This window comes from Talpa occidentalis, unplaced genomic scaffold (assembly GCF_014898055.3).
Source record: "Talpa occidentalis isolate TD23 unplaced genomic scaffold, MPIMG_talOcc4v2.1 talOcc4.10, whole genome shotgun sequence".
NCBI classification, from domain to species: Eukaryota; Metazoa; Chordata; class Mammalia; order Eulipotyphla; family Talpidae; genus Talpa; species Talpa occidentalis.
This window is the reverse complement of record NW_023600993.1, coordinates 18033488-18049979: the sequence shown is the minus strand read 5'-3', so window position 1 is coordinate 18049979 and position 16492 is coordinate 18033488. Positions and strand designations below refer to the sequence as shown.

Genomic DNA, 16492 nt, shown 5'->3' with positions numbered 1-16492 from the left:
CAGCTCAAACAGGATGTAACCAGCTTGAGTTCGATCCAACTGACTCAACCCAGCTACCACCAGCAACGGTCAGATCCAGCCGGCACCAACCCTTCCAATGGGATTCAACTGTGTCCAAATGGCTACAACCACCTCAAACCAGACTTAACAGGCTCCAACCAGATCCAGCCATCCCCAACTTTCTCCTAACTTTCCCTTGTCTGCTAAAAAGTGCTCTAAAGAGCTGCTATCATATTGAACCAGCTCGAAGCTACTCCAACAGGCTTGAACATGATCCAACCAGTTTGAACTGGTTCCAACTGGTTCCAGCTGGCTCCAACCAGATCTAGCCAGCCTCAACCAGATCCAACAGGCTGAAACTCGCTTCAACCAGCTAGAGTCATTTGGAGCCAGTTGGCTCTGGTAGGTGCTGGTTCCAGCCAATTTGAGCTGGTTGTAGCCGATTGGAGAAATTCGGAGCCAGTTGGAAAGTGTTGTATGGTTTGGAGCTGTTTGGGTACAGTCAGGCCAGTTTGAGCCACTTAAAGTTAGCTCACTCTAATTACAGATGTTTAAAGAATTTTAGAGCAAGCTAGGGAAGGTTAGAGCACTTTGGAGCTGATTGCAGACTGTTGGCTCCATTTGGAGCTGATTCAGGTTGGTTGGAGCTGTTTGGAGACACTCAGATCTGGCTAGAGCTGGGTGAGCCATTTAGATCTTATTGGAGCCAGTTGCATCTGGTTGGAGTCAATTTAAACTGGTTGGAACCAGTTCTAGCGAGTTGGAGCCAATTAGTGCCAGATGGAGCCTATCAAAACCAGTTCAAGCCAGTTGGAGCTGGTCCAACCTGGTTAGAGTTGGATGGATCTGGATCTGGTATAGCCAGTTCCAGTCAGTTTGAGATTGGAGATGTTTGGAACTCGTTAAAGCGGGTTAGAGTGATTTTGAGCCTGTTCGCACTAGATGGAGCCTATTGGAGCTAGTTCAAGCCAGTTAGAGCCAGTTGGATCCTATTCAAGCCAGTTGAAGCCAGTTTGAGTGAGATAGAGCCTATTGGAGCCAGTTCAAGTCTGTTAGATCCACTTCAAGCCAGTTCTAGTTCATTCAAGCCTGTTGTAGCCAGGTGGAGCCAGGTGGACCTGGTTCAAGTTGGTTAGAGCTGGCTCTAGTTAGTTGGAGCCCATTTGATACTGTCTGAGCTGATTCGAGCTGGTTCAATCCAATTAGAGCTGTTTAGAGCATATTAGAGCAGGGTAGGGAAGGTTTGAGCCATTTGGAGACAACTGAATCCAGTTGGAGCCAGTTTGGGCCAATTGGAGCTATGTGGAACCGGTGGGAGCTGGTTGGAATTGATTCAGTTCTACTGGGACTGGTTCCAGGTTGTATAAGTGAAAAACAACATTTGTGGGGCCTCCCAGGTGGCGCAGCAGTTGAGCGCTGGGTTGCGAAGCTGCCCGCAGCCTCTGCGGCGCCAGTTCGATCCCCGGCCACCGGAGGAAGGTCCCACATGGCGCGCAGACCTCTCCTGCCGCCCGCTGCTCCCCTCAGCAGTGTGCTTCGGTCCTTCTGCCTGCTGTGCTCCCCGCTCTGGCTCTGGTGAATTCTCTCACCCTCCCGGCTTCTGACTGTACCCAGTGCATGCATAAACCAAACAAACAAACAAACAAATAGATAAATAAATAAGACATGCCTCTAGAAAATTTAAAAAAAAAAGAAAAGAAAAACATTTGTGGCAAAGGTCTATCAGGTCTTCAAGTCTAAGTGATTTGGTGCTTTCTTAGAAGATCTGTTAAGGCAAATCCATAAATTCCTTTTTTATTTCATTTTAAAGTAATCTCAAATTTACTACCACTCATGGTTCTTTACACCAGTTTTGCTTCCTGATTCAGGATCCAGGTCAAGATTGGACATTTCATTTAGTTATGGTTCCCCCCACCCCCACCCCCACCCCCTGCGCCCCACCCCACCTGTTTTTTGGTGTGTGTGTGTGTATTTTTTTTTTTTTTTGCTTTAATCTGAAATAGTTTTTCAACCCTTTTTGTTGCTGTTGTTCATGGCATTTAACATTTTTGAGGAATTTGGGCTATTTTATAAAATATCCCTCAATTTAGGTTTGACTTATATTTTCTCATGGTTAGAATCAGATTATGCATTTATGGTAAAAAAAAAATGCTTGTATAACAATGTTTTTTCCTATACAAATTTGGATTTAAGTATGTGATTCAGAAACAATTTTCAATCTTCCAAATCATGTGCATGTTCATGTGAAGAAGTTTGTATCTTTGTTGATGGCTGTTCATCACCTCATAGGCTTGGAGGAAAGTGTAGTTTCTAAATAATAATATAAATTTTCCCTTATAAAGTATCCATTCAATACTCTAAGGATGAATGTTTTAAAAGTAAAAGTTATTTGTTTTCCTGTCACCTATGACATTTTTAAGTTTAAAATGACATCATGACACCTGTCTGAGAAACAACTTTCCCCTGTAGTAAGCAGAGAAAGCAGATTGTCCATAGTCTGAAGACTTTTCCAGGGATAACACAGAAATGCTACTACTTTATTATCTTGTATTTTAACTGGATATGCTTTTCTTTCCAAAATCCAAATCTTATGAAATATAATGGAGCAGATTGTGGTGTATCTTAGATGTATCTTGATATTTACCGTGCATCTTTCTAAACTACTTTGACATTAGAAATAAAATGAAGAATTTCAATCACCATTTCTAGATTTGGATCTCAGGATACCAACATGAAACAGATGCTATTTTTTTTTAAAATCTTTTACAATTCCTCTTTTATTCCACTCATCCTTCAAGGGCCATTTCAAATATCATTTCCACTGTAATTCTTTCTCCATTTCCCAGCTAAATGAATCATTTCTTTCTTTATGTTACTGTGAAGTTTTGTTAAAGCTATTCCTATACTCCACCGTGTCTCATGGTGACTTCTGAATTTGCCTGCTTGATTCACTAAAGAATGTGACCTAGTCTTGATTTATATCAAATATATTTCTGAATGTGTTCTATATGCACAGTACTGTACCATGTGCTAAGAATAAAAAGTTAAGTGAGCCACACTGCTTCCTACAAGGAATTTTCAATGGACACATTGAAAGATTTGAGTCTAGACTTGAAATGAGCAGCAACTCTGTTAACAACCAAGAAGTGGAGGTCCTATAGGTTGCCTGGCTTTTGTCTTAAAGAATAATGATTAATTCAACCTGAATTGCTTCAGAAGCAATAACCCATTGTTTTTACATGCACTACATGAAGTATTCGCCATGTCAGATACTGTTTCTGCTTGTTGATATGTCTTTTTAGTTGAGTGGCAAATTTCAGAGAAAGTCCATGTTTTGCTTCTATGGTATGGTATATACTCCATTTGGATCTAGGAAAATCACGGATACTGTATTGGTCTACAGATGATGTGAACTTTTGAATTTTTTTATTTTGATAATCAGTTGAAATTAGCTCAAGTTATTTCTAACCCGTGTCTATTTTTGTAATGCTTTAATAAGATGTAATTTACATACATTCAAAAAAATTCTTGTTTGAAATGTACAGTTTCATAATTATTAGTAAATATATTTACATCGTTGTGTCACCATCATCATGATCTTATTTGAGAACATTCCCATCAGCCTGATTTACACTTCAGCTGATTTACCCTTATTCTTCATTCCTGTACCAGTCCCTGGCAACCACTCTTCTGCCTTCTATCCCTACAGATATCTTTTTACTGGGCACTTCACAAAAATGGAATCCTATAACATGTGGTCTTTTATGACTGATATCTTTCACCGTGCAGCTTTTTTTTTTTTTTTTTTTGGCATTCATCCATTTGCAGCATTTTCAGTCCTTTGAACTTTTTACCTTTAATTATTTCTCAACATTTTCAAGTCTATGTGTGGGAATGGAGCTGTTAGTGAACAAAGAATAACTCTTTTGAAAACTACTTCCATTGTGCCAGACACTCGATTTTGCACTAGTTGTTCTTAAAGGTGAAAAAGGAAAGTAAATGCAGATGACTCAATCATTCATTCATTATTCCTATTATTAGGGAAATTTGTTTTAAAATTAATCTCTGCCAAGTTATTCTGGAATAAAGAAAGTATACTCTAGCTGTTAAGTGTCAAAACCATTCCACTCAAACAACCACTCAACTTTTCAAATCAAGTCCATCAGTGTGATTACAATAAAATATTCATCCTAACACATTAAACTAAGAGGAACTGGATCTACTTGCTGTGTGTGATTAACTTAAGAATACTTAAATGAATGGCTGTGTGATATTAATGTAAGGCATAAATGATATCCATAAAAATGTAAAATATTAAAGAGAATTTTTTCCAGGTATAAAAGGAAGCAAACATATCAATCAAAATAAAGTAATGAAGTGGGATTAAACTAGGTACATCTTTGGAAAAACAGATAAATCAGTTTTGGACTTTGCTTTGAAATACATAATTACTTGTCCAGAATTTTCAAAACATTATTTTCTACTTAGAAATGCAATGAGTGGGGAAGTGGAACAAGTGATTCTAGAATAGAAATTTAAAGGACCAACATTTCAATACTTACTTCTGCCCTTATTGGCTACATAAGGATGAGAAAATCATCCCCTTAATTTTCTACTCTGTAAAAAAATGAATGCCAATACTTCTATCAATCTTATTGTTTCGTTATGAAGAAAACATGCAGTGAACCTCATCAATATTATTTAGCCAATGTTCTAATTAGAGTGACACCAAAACTGAAATTTTATTGTATGTTTTCTAAGCCATGAAGTCAAAACTTCGTCAGGCTACATTAGAAGCATTCAGTTTGCTTTTTTTTTTAAGATTTATTTATTTATGTGTACAAGAGCTGGGGTACAGGCCAGAGGTGCTGCGGGAGTGAGAGAACTCACCAGAGACAGAGTGGGAAACAGAACAGGCAGATTGACCGAAGTACACTGCTGAGGGGAGCAGTAGGCGAGTCAGAAGAGGTCTGCTGCACCATGTGGGTTGCTCCCTGGCTGGCCGGGGATCGAACTTGTGCTGCAGAGGCTGCAGATTGCTTCATAGGTTGCATCTTAACCCTTGTGCCACCAGGGAGGCCCCCATTCAGTTTGCTTTTGAAGCAAGTGTTCATTCATGAAAAAAAGCACACATCCTACTGTTAGATTAGAAAATAAAACAGTGCTGACAACAGTGCTCTAAAATATATTTCATGGTCTCACTCATAGCAGGAATCTAGAAAACTTAAATAAGGGACCAGGAAAAAGAATAACTATATGAAAGAAAATATCAAAATCAACAAACAACTATGAACAAGAGACACTCTATGGGGGCGGGGGGCGGGGAAAGGAGGGATTGGGGTAAAAATAAGGGGGTTGTAATTGTATGGGGAATATAAAAATAAAATTTAAATTTAAAAAAAATAAAATAAAATATATTTCAAAAACTTTACCTTTCTTTCAATTCCCAACCTTAAGGGTACAGATCTGTATTCGCTTCTACAATATATACATATATTTCCAGTTTGGTCTGAATCCTGAGCTCTTTTTGAATATTACTTAATTCTTTTAAAGCTCAAGGTGACTTTCTGATTTGCCTTTGGTCTTAGGAAACATCAGTCAGAATAAAATCTGTGATGCAAGACATATGCTAGAACCCTAGACACTCACACTCTTCCATCCATTGGAAATGCTCTGGAAGAGAGGTCTGGAAATAGCACAGATGTCCCTGGGGATACTGAGCACTTAAAGAAAGATTACTTGAAAATATAAAAGGATTAAATCTTGGCTTCAGACTGAAACCACACTATTATTTTTCAGTAGGCAAAAAGGGAGGATCATGGACAGACCATCCATCATGGATGTTTAGAAATATTTTGAGTCTGTAAATGTCCTTGTCTGACATGGTTTAAGTTTGTATTCCCCTCAAAGGGACAACTAAGAAGCCATAAATGATCATTGCAAGTCAGATCATTGTAGTCCAACAAATCCCAGACCCCAATGTAAGTCGACTGGTGACGTCAGAGCAGTAAACTGGAGCTGATTTGATAGCCACATCCTGTATTCTAACTTATCTTCCTGTTTGTGTGGAGAAAACACATAAATTACAATCTTTTTTTTTTTTTCTTAAAGATTTATTTATTTATTTATACAAGCACTGGGTACAGTCAGAAGCGCAGGAGGGTGAGAGAACTCACCAGAGCCAGAGTGGGGGTGGGGCAGAGCAGGCAGAATGACCGAAGTACACTGCTGAGGGGAGCAGCGGGTGGCAGGAGAGGTCTGTGTGCCATGTGGCCTCCTCTGGTGGCCGGGGAGCAGCCGGGGATCGAACCGGCGCTGCAGAAGCTGCGGGCAGCTTCACAACCCAGCGCTCAACCGCTGCGCCACCGGGGAGGCCCCCAAATTACAATCTCAAGAACTGTAATTTTTAGAACATTCAGCTATTGTCCATACCCCTTCATTCATTTATTAAGCAACTGTTACGTGTTTATTGTGAACCCCTAAATTAACTTAGCGGAATGTAAGCACTAGATTTGTATTTGTAATGTATGCATTGACTTCAAGAAAACATAGATGTAAACACAAATATAAATAACTATTTCAGTTTTACCACTTGGACAGTTGATATCCTTAGTGAAGGCACAATATTGTGGAATTAACACAGTAACACAGTGTTTGTCAAATAAAACAGCATTCAGATTCCCATTGATTGACCTTGTGACCTTGGACAAGTCTCAGTTCTCTCATATATAAAGCAGGAATAATTACCCACAAGATTGCCATGGAGCCTAAATGATTTCATCTAGATGAAAGTCATTTCACAAGGCTTTACATCACTATGTGGACTAGAGATAAGATAGGAAAAGGGAATCCAGTGCAGCAGAGGCATAGTGATGCTATTTGGCAAAACTACAAATGGTATAAATTCAGGTTATATGAGTAAATGGCAAGAGATAAGAATAAAAAACAGTTCAGTCCCACATAATGAAGGAAGTCTTCAAACTCTATCTTGAAAAAGTGAGGGTGATTTCAAGTTGGGATGGGGATAGTGATGAGGTTTCAGATCAAGGACAAAGAAAATATACCTTTCAGGGCAAGGAGGAAACAGAAGACCAAAGGAGCTTTGCGAACCCAGAGCTCAAGGGGGACAGCTAGTGAGGCCTAACAAGTGGACAGAGACCAGCTTATGGGACCATTGGATTTATTGACACACATGCACTGCTGGTCTTACCCTACAGAGTTGCTGAACAAATGGGCCTGAAGAATTTGCATTTCTAAGTAGTTTTAGGAGATGGTAATGCTGTTTGGGAACCACATTTTGAGAGTCACTGACCTAAGGGTTTGCAGTCCATTTTTATAATCTTTATGAAACTCCACAGGCTGTTTCCTCTGACCCATTTGTTCAGCAAATAGACACATTTTATCTAGTAGCAAGCTGCTGTAACTGGGTTTGTGGTTACTTTGGCATCTGTGAGGGCAAGTAATTCCACTTTAATGAAATAAAAAATACAATCGCCAAATCTGAGACCTGAGAGTGTCCAGGTTGAGGAAGCCAACTTATAAAAACTTCCTTCTCCTTGGAAATCTCTCAGTTCCTATATGGGTGGTCCTTCCATCAGCACGGGCCAGGGAGTTTCTTGTTCCCACTCCAGTGTTCTCATCAGAGCCATTTCTTTTCCATTGCAGATCAGGATCCAGTCCCTTTACACTAGTAAAACACACTGCCTGTCACTCTCTCAAGCACATTTTTGTCAAAGCAAATCCTACTTGGGCTGTGAACAAAAGCCTCCCTTGAGTCCCCTTCAGTAGAACTGTAACAGGCTAGACCCATCCAAAAGCTTTTATTCAATAAAGAAGAAAAACTTAGAAACAAATTTAGAGTACACAGTGTTTTAAGAGAGAAGAGCCTTGAGTTTCTGTTCTTGTCAAAACACAGTCAATCCCAGTCAACCCAAAGCCCCCAGTCTGTGTCCACCTAAGGATGTGGCTGGTAGATTTCCTCAGTCAAGAAAAAAAAGGATGCCCCTTCAGCTACTTCCAAGCTCTTCCTTGGTAAATGAGCTGAGAAAAAAAAATCATTCTTCCAGTTGATATATCTCTGCAAGTGACTTTGCCTCTAACATCTGTACAACAGATCAGAACTCCATGTTTCTAAGTGTGTTTTATAGAGCATTTCTAACATATGTTACAAGATATGCAGGGTATGATCAGGTATGTTCAGGAATTGCTGAGTCATACAAAGCTCAATAGTACAGAGTCATACAAAGCTCAATAGTTTTCTTTTGTGAATCTCCAAGAGAGGAGACAGTACATCATTTCCCAAACTCATGTGACATGGAACCTCCTTGTATTGCCTTATCTTCAGCATATCTATTAGGACCAGTATTTTGGACCTCTTTGGGGGAAGTGTCAGTCCAATAGCACTGGATTTCACTTTAAAAGGATCACAGAATTACAATAACTAGGAGGAAAGTGATTCATGCTTATTAACACATTTGGGACCAAGGAAGTAAAAAGCTTCAAAATGGTTGGAGTTTGGCATGAACCTGATGCCTCAAGGTTTTTTAATGACTAAGTGGAAGTTCTGAGGAGGTTGTCTTAAGTCCCTCCTTCCCTCCAGAGCAACTTTGACATCTAAAGCACTAGGGTCAGTTGTGAAAATAAAGTCCTACCTGATCCACTCAAAGTAGAAGTGAGTTCTGTTCCCAAAATCTGCTACTTTTCCTGTGACAGAAGTCACTCTGTCCCTCTGGTACTCAGTTTCCTCATAAGTTAAATCAAGCACCTGTGGACTGCACAGCTCAGAAGTGCCAGCTGTGATCTCCCTAGGAGATCTTACCCTAGGAGAAGGCCTCCAGAAGGGTTCTAATATGTTGGGGCCCTGGAGAGAGAGTGATTCCTGTTCTGGAGCTGGACTAATTTGGAGTCCTTTAAAAAAAAAAAAAAAGTAAGATTCCAGACATCAAAAGACCAAGAGAACATGCTCAAAATTTCCCGACCCGCCCCCCACCCTTTTTGTTTCCCCAAAATACATTACCTAACTGTTTTGTGTTGGTCTCAGGCAATTGATAGGGATGCTATCAGCTAGAAGTGCCTGAAGCCACTCACCTGGCCCCTGGTGATTTTCCCACAGTCGTTTTTTTTTACCACATTACACTGGACCTACCCTTACATTTCTTATTGCCCTTTAGTAATAACCATCAGAAAGCTTTGAAAAAAAGAAAGGTTTATTACTTAACAAAACCTGGAAATTATACATCACACCTGGGCAATAGGGAGGTTGCGGGAGGGTAAAGAGAGAAAAAAAGGGGTGGGGGAGAAGATAACAGTTCTGGGGTTCTGCTTTTATTGGGGCTGAGGGTAGGAGGTCTAGGGTTTTGCAGGCTCACTCTTTATTGGTAAGTTTATGTTATAAAAGAAATAAAGAAAAGAAAAAATGGTCAGTTATCCAAATCAACCAGAATCCATAAAACAAAAAAGCCTTCATGGGCAGGGGTAGGGGGAGGCCACCTGACTTTTATCTAGTATGACTGGCCTTGTGTTTGTTTGAACTAGTCCCTTTTAAGTGGATGCCTGACTAAAAAAAAAAAAACTTAAGTCAAGCCCTTGCATAAAAAAAAGAAAAGTCAACTTTCAGAGGTTCCCTTACACTAACATTTAGATAAGCTTTTTGCCCTCAGAGGGTAATATCTGGACACCCAACCCCTTTGAAGAGATGTTTCTCAATGTGCGTAGCTACTTCTGGGAGGGCAGGTAATGGTTCAACCTTTTTTATGCCTCTCTCGAAGCAGAGACGACTGCCAATGATGACCCCCCATTCATAATTCCATAACCTCAACTCAGGTAGTTTTAATAAGCAGGTCTACCTCTGTTCTCTCATAGCAAAAGAGAAAACTGTCCCATCTTTAGACAGATAGATGTCTCCCAAGAACTTTCCAAGCCCAAGAGAGTCCATTTATTGCAATATATAAAATTGTATCTGTTTTTAAAAATGCACATAGATGTTGGTACACTGAGAAACTTCCAGTTTTTTTCTGACAGTAACTATTATTATAGATATGAGTGTCAGAGACCTTCAAGCTTATGATGGAATTAATAGCTTCCTGAAACACAGAGACATAACATTTCAAATAAATCCTGAAAAATAACAACTCTGCCCTGTAAAGAGCCAAAGGGAGAGGAATTTCAGACAGTAGAGAACATATGCAGTATCCCTGGGCAGGCAAGAACTGAGTGCTCAAGGAATAATAAGCACACTGTTTTGGGCCTCAGTAAATTATATGAAAGAGAAAGGGAAGGTTACATGAGCTAGGATAGGACCACCTTTTGATAAAGAGTTTGGATTTTATTCTAAATGCAATGAAAAGTCATTGAGCATTTACAGCAAGGAAGTGATAGAATCTCATTGGAAGTTCTAAAAACTCTTTGTTTGCTATATCAATAAAGAACTAAAATGGGGCAAAGTCAATAAGAGACCACTTGGAGAATCCAGTGAGGAGATGGTGACAGTTTGGACAGCAGGATTGCAGTGGAGATAGAAAAGTGGTTGGATTAAAAATATTTTTGAAGAAAGAACCAATGAACTTATTGATGTACTGGATGTAGGTCATGAGGGAAAGGACTGAACAACTCCTCCAAAGATATTTGCTGAAGCCCCCAGGAGGATGGTGGGAATGAGATGGGAAAGAATTAAGCTGGAGATGCCTACTTGTTATACAAATGAAAATGTCAAGTTGACAGTTGGACTTAAGACTGACAAGACTGACAGTTGGACTAGAAGAACTGGACTTCTAGTTTTAAAGATTTCTAGGGTAGAGATATGCATCTGGATATTATCAGCCTTTCACGATTATTTAAAGTTATTTAAAAAAAAAAAAAAAGATAAGATCACCTAGACCAGGATTGGCAAATATATTCTATAATGTGCCACATACTAAATATTTTCAGCAGGCCAGATGGCCTCTGTCACAATTATCCAGATCTTCTACTGTAACTCAAGTTGATATAGATGCAATCATAGACAATATGTAAATTAATGAGTATGGCTATGTTCCATAAAACTTTATTTATAAAACACACAGTGGACCATATTTTGACAAAGCTACAGACTCCTGACCTAGTGCAAAAATATAGACTAAAAAGAGAAAGTAGTCCAAGAAAGAGGCTAAAGCATTTCAATAGCAATTATTATGTATATATAGTTATATCATTTACTATGCCATCACTGTTCTCAGTGCTTTGCATACATTAACTCAATATTCACAAGAACCTATGAGATGAGTACTATTACCCTTACTTCATGGAAGAAAAAATAGTGACCTACATTGAAAATTTCTCTCTTGAGAAAAAAGATCCTTAGTTTGGCAGTCTGGGCTATTATGGCACTTTTATGGACTTTAGCAACCTAGACTCCTTCCATCTCCTACTTGTACCTTCTCAAGAGTATGGCTCTCATCCTCAGGAACCAAAATGGTGACTGGGGCTCCAGCCATCATATTCACATTCCAGGCAATAGGAGGAAGGAACTAAGGAAAAGAAGCAAATAAGTTGTCTCTTTAAGTTCTTTTCAGTTTCCTAGAAACTACTTACAACTTTTCTTCTATTGCATTTCACTGACCAGATGTTAGTCATGCAGATACATCCAGATCAAGAGAGACTGTGAAAACAAAATTTTCCCAAGGACCATGAGCCCATATAAAATCCAAATGTTCTGTTATTAGAGCAGAACAAGCATTAGAATAGAAGTTAAAGTCTCTGGCCTGTTGTCTTAACTTTTCTTCATTATGTTTATGTACCTTTTCACAAGTACAGTTGATAATACTTCCTAGGACACTTTTACTAGCTGTTTAGTATCTCCAGCTTCCATCACTAAAATTCTATGTACTTTTCAAAAGCCGGATCACAAGTCATCTCTTCTGTGAAGCTAGGAAGACTCTTCCTGGCTTCCCATGCCATGGCTATCATACTTCCTTGGATTTAGTTCTTTCTTGATGAGTCTCTTTAACCTGTCTCCTCCACTTGATTAGATATCTAAAGGGCAGATGAAGTCAGATTGAGGTGTTGGATGATGGATTTTTAAGAACTAAGAGAAATATGCCATGAAATTACAAATAAAGGAAAAAGAGTAAGCTTACAGGATGCCCAGGTGCATGGTGAAGGGACTGGGGCTGAAGCTAGGGCTGGACACCCAGTAGAACAGCAGTGCTGGGGAGCATTAAAAAAATATTGATACTTGGGCCTCCCCGGTGGCGCAGTGGTTGAGTGCTGGGTTGCGAGGCTGCCCACAGCCTCTGCAGCACCGGTTCGATCCCCAGTTGCCCCCCGGCCACCAGAGGAGGGTCCCACATGGTGTGCAGACCTCTCCTGCCTCCCGCTGCTCCCCTCAGCAGTGTACTTTGGTCCTTCTGCCTGCTCTGCTCCCTGCTCTGGCTCTGGTGAATTCTCTCACCCTCCCACGCTTCTGACTGTACCCAGTGCTTGTATAAATAAATAAATAAATAAATCTTAAAAAAAAAAAATATTGATACTCAGATTCTACCCCACATTAATTAAATCAGAATTTCTGAGGGTGACACTGGTGGTTTTAAAAGTCTCTTGGGTGATTCCAGTGGGCAGCCATATTTGAGAACAAAGACAGTTGACAAAAGAGGAAAATACAGTTGGAAAGAGAAAAAGAGTGGCCCTCCTTCAAAGACCTGAAGGATCTGTTATTTACCTATGGGGTTTCCAAGCAAAGTTGTTAGTCTTATCCTTTTAAGCTATTTCCTTCTAGCCGTAGACCAAGGTGTATTTATATAATAAATTATTATTGATTGCAACACTCTTAATAAGAATTATTAAAGTCCTCCCCAGTACAATTCAGGCAGTTTGATGCACTGTGGATCAAATAACTCTTAGGCTTCTCTTTAAGTAACTAAATTAGAGCAGTCATCCAGGGAAATAAGAAAACAATCTTACTGAAGCTCACCTCATTTGTGACACATAATACGTTTAAGTTGCTTTATCGACTTTACAAAGAAGCACACCAGATCAATCACAAGTGACAGCACTGTGATTGCTTCTATTTGGGAGCAAGGGGCCATATTTCAAATTCAGTGTGAGTAGTGAACTCCACATTTGGCTAACAGTAATGACAGTCTCATGCATTTACTACAAAGGAAGAATATTCCCACCTGGTGTAGAGGGAATGCATTTCAGCAAGCTTTATACTGTTATCTCCAAAAGTTAGTAAGGAATCAGGTTCTCTTAAATGTTTTGAAAGTTTTTTCCTATTCAAATATTTCTGAGCAAATTCAGGAGCTTTTAATTTAAATTTTGAAGTTAGATTTTTGCTTTTCCATATGTGCACAGGTTCCACTCACCTTCCACCAAACTAGCTGTGCCTATACTCCATTTACCTCTCTCTCCTATATCCTCCTTTTTTCCTGCTTTCTCTCAGGCAGCCATTAAATTCTTTCACTAAGTTCAAGATTTATTCCTGCTGTATTTTTCCTATGTATTTTTTTGGTTATTTACATTCCACAGATGAATGAAGCCATCAATATCTCTCTTTTACTATCTGACTTAATTCACTTAACATAATCATCTCAAGGTCTATCCATTTTGTCCCAGAAGCCACTATTTCATCTTTTTTAATAGCTGTGTAGTATTCCATTGAGTTTATAGTCCACAGTTTCTTTATCCATTCATCTGCTGAAGGTATATAGTTTGGTTCCATCACTTGGCAACTGTGTATAGTGGAGCTATGAACATACAAGTATATAAATCTTTTCATATTAGAGACTTCATATTTCTAGGATGAATATCTAATGGAGGTATTGCAGGATCATATGGAATTTCCATTTTCATTTTCTTAAATCTCCATACCATTCCCCATAGAGGCTGCAGCAATTTGCATTACAACCAACAGTGGATGAAAGTTCCTTTTTTTACCGTATCTTTGCCAACATTTTGTAATATCTATGAAAATACCAATGACTTTTTCAAGGGCATTGAACAAACAATTATAAAATTTATGGAACCCCAAACGGCCCTGAAGAGTTAGAATAATCCTAAGAGAAAATAAGAGAAATGAAGATATCACACTTCCTGACTTCAGACTATACTGTATAGCAATAGTAGTCAAAACAGCATGCTATTAGAACAAAAACAGAAACTCGGGCCTCCCCGGTGGCGCAGCGGTTGAGCACTGGGTTATGAAGCTGCCCGCGGCCTGTGCAGCGCCGGTTCGATCCCCGGCTGCTCCCCAGCCACCGGAGGAGGGTCCCACATGGCGCACAGACCTCTCCTGCCGCCCGCTGCTCCCCTCAGCAGTGTACTTCGGTCCTTCTGCCTGCTCTGCTCCCCGCTCTGGCTCTGGCGAATTCTCTCACCCTCCCGCACTTCTGACTATACCCAGTGCGTGTATAAACAAAACAAACAAACAAACAAACAAACAAACAAATAAATAAATAAATAAATAAATAAATAAATAAAACATGCCTTAAAAAAAAAAAAAAAAAAAAAAACAGAAACTCAAGCCAATAGAACAGAATAGAAAGTCCAAATATGGACAGTTAATATTTGACTACAGAGCCTCAGCTGTATAAGGGAAAAAACAAAGTTTCTCTAACAAATGGTATTGGGAAACACAGATAGTCAGGATTGTTCTGATTCAATGAAGATGCTGTTGACCCTCAGGGGTCTTCCAAATGTTTGGTAAAAATATGAGAGTAGTAAAGATTTTCAGGAATTATTCTCCCTTTTTCACTACCGTATGTATATCCAGTTCTTGCAGTGGAGGGAAGGGAATTACACTGACTTTTAGTGTACATTTAGATATTTCTAAAAATTGCTTTTTAAGTGTTCCTTTGGAATAAAAGTTGAGACTCTGGCTTTAGTCTATATGGTGAAAAGCAAGAAATTGCTTGGATTTATGCCCTCAATGAAACAGAAAAGAAGCCAGGAAATGCATTGGGCAAAACTGCAAAATTGAATGGATTTGACATGTGGCTCCTACCCAGAAAAAGAGGCCTTGGAACATGTGTGTTTGCCAGGAAAGAAAATGGCTTTATTGAAAGGTTAATTTTCAGATTAGTTTTGGGAAATTTGAGATAAATAAATGAGATCAGACAAAAAACATAAGGCCTGGATCCTTTTCCCTGGGGTTTTCAGAAAATAGTCATTGCTTCCAATGAAATGTTTTGACATTTTCAGTAGGGAGAAAATGTTAATTGTGATGTTATGTGTATGTATTCTTAAAATCGCTTGTGAATAAGTCTGTTTTACGAGTAATCAGAGAGTAAAAACACTATTAAAATGTGAACTGTGTTCTTTATTCCCTTTGGTAATTTTCATGCTTTCTAGGATGTTGTGATTCATTTTCCAGGTTCAGAGGTATGAATTTGGAGAAAATTATTTTACTTGTTTTAAAGTTCAGTTGCAATTTTTTGAGGAGCCTTATCACTAAACATCCATGGGATCTGCCTAGGTTTCTTCCCTCATTTTGTCTCATCTTTTGCTTGTTCTCTAATTCTTCACCTGTCCCCTCAAATCAATAGCTTCTTACTACCTTTATAAAGTCAACACTTAAAGACTCCCTTGCACAACCATGGCCCACTTGGATATTGATGCACTTGCCATTAAGTTGCTTAGCAGCAGACATTATGATATTTTGAATAGCCATGTATATCCCCACCATCTCCCTGCTTTTTTACTTATCAAACACCTCAGAGATGTTTGTTAAATGACTGTGATAGCTTTCTCCTATCCTAGGGTTCCATTTCACAATTAACTGGAGCTTCATGTTCAAAATAGGGTTTCACTCTTAAAAATCACAATATTACATTTTGTAGTCCCTTAGGAGGGAAATACTGACAAGGGAATTTCCCACATGTAGACATCACCCCCTGAGCTCCACCCTGCAAAACAGAAAGAATCCCTTGCTTCAAAGAAAACCACTACCACTCTTCCTGAATCATGACCTAGAACACACAAACCTTAGTGACTACACACATACTCCCACCCTCTGCAGGGAGAACAAACCATTAATAATCATCTTCACAAGGCTTTATCATCCAATTTGATATTTACTAGTATTTTAGTTGAAAGATATGAGGGTTTTTTAATAAGATTGGTTTATAATATTGCACAAGTTTCAGGTATAAGGCTGTATACTTAGATATCTGTATATAATGCATTATGATGATGACCAAAATTCTAGTTTCCATCTACCAGATAGGGTGATTCTTATAGAAATGCCCTTCTCTTTTAGATTAGTCTTCAAATGGCAAGTGCATGAATATGTCTTAAATCAAAACTAAGCTGAAAAATAATCTCAGAAGCAAAATTTGAATGAAAACAATGATGGATGTACCCAGTTTTGTACATACTACCATTAAGACTGCTGTTCTGCTTGAACAGGCGGGGACAGCTGCTAAAACAGAGGGGTAGTCTTCACAGAAGGATATTGGCACACAGTCTCCCTTATGCACATAGAAGCCAAACATGAAGACAGAACTGAGCAAGGTGAATT

The 16492-nt window shown here is 39.1% G+C and overlaps 1 protein-coding gene across 7 annotated transcripts in view; it reads left to right on the top strand.

The window, feature by feature from the left end:
* The window catches only part of THRB (thyroid hormone receptor beta), a 309616-nt gene that overhangs the window by 251807 nt on the left and 41317 nt on the right, over positions 1–16492 (top strand). The window lies entirely within an intron of this gene.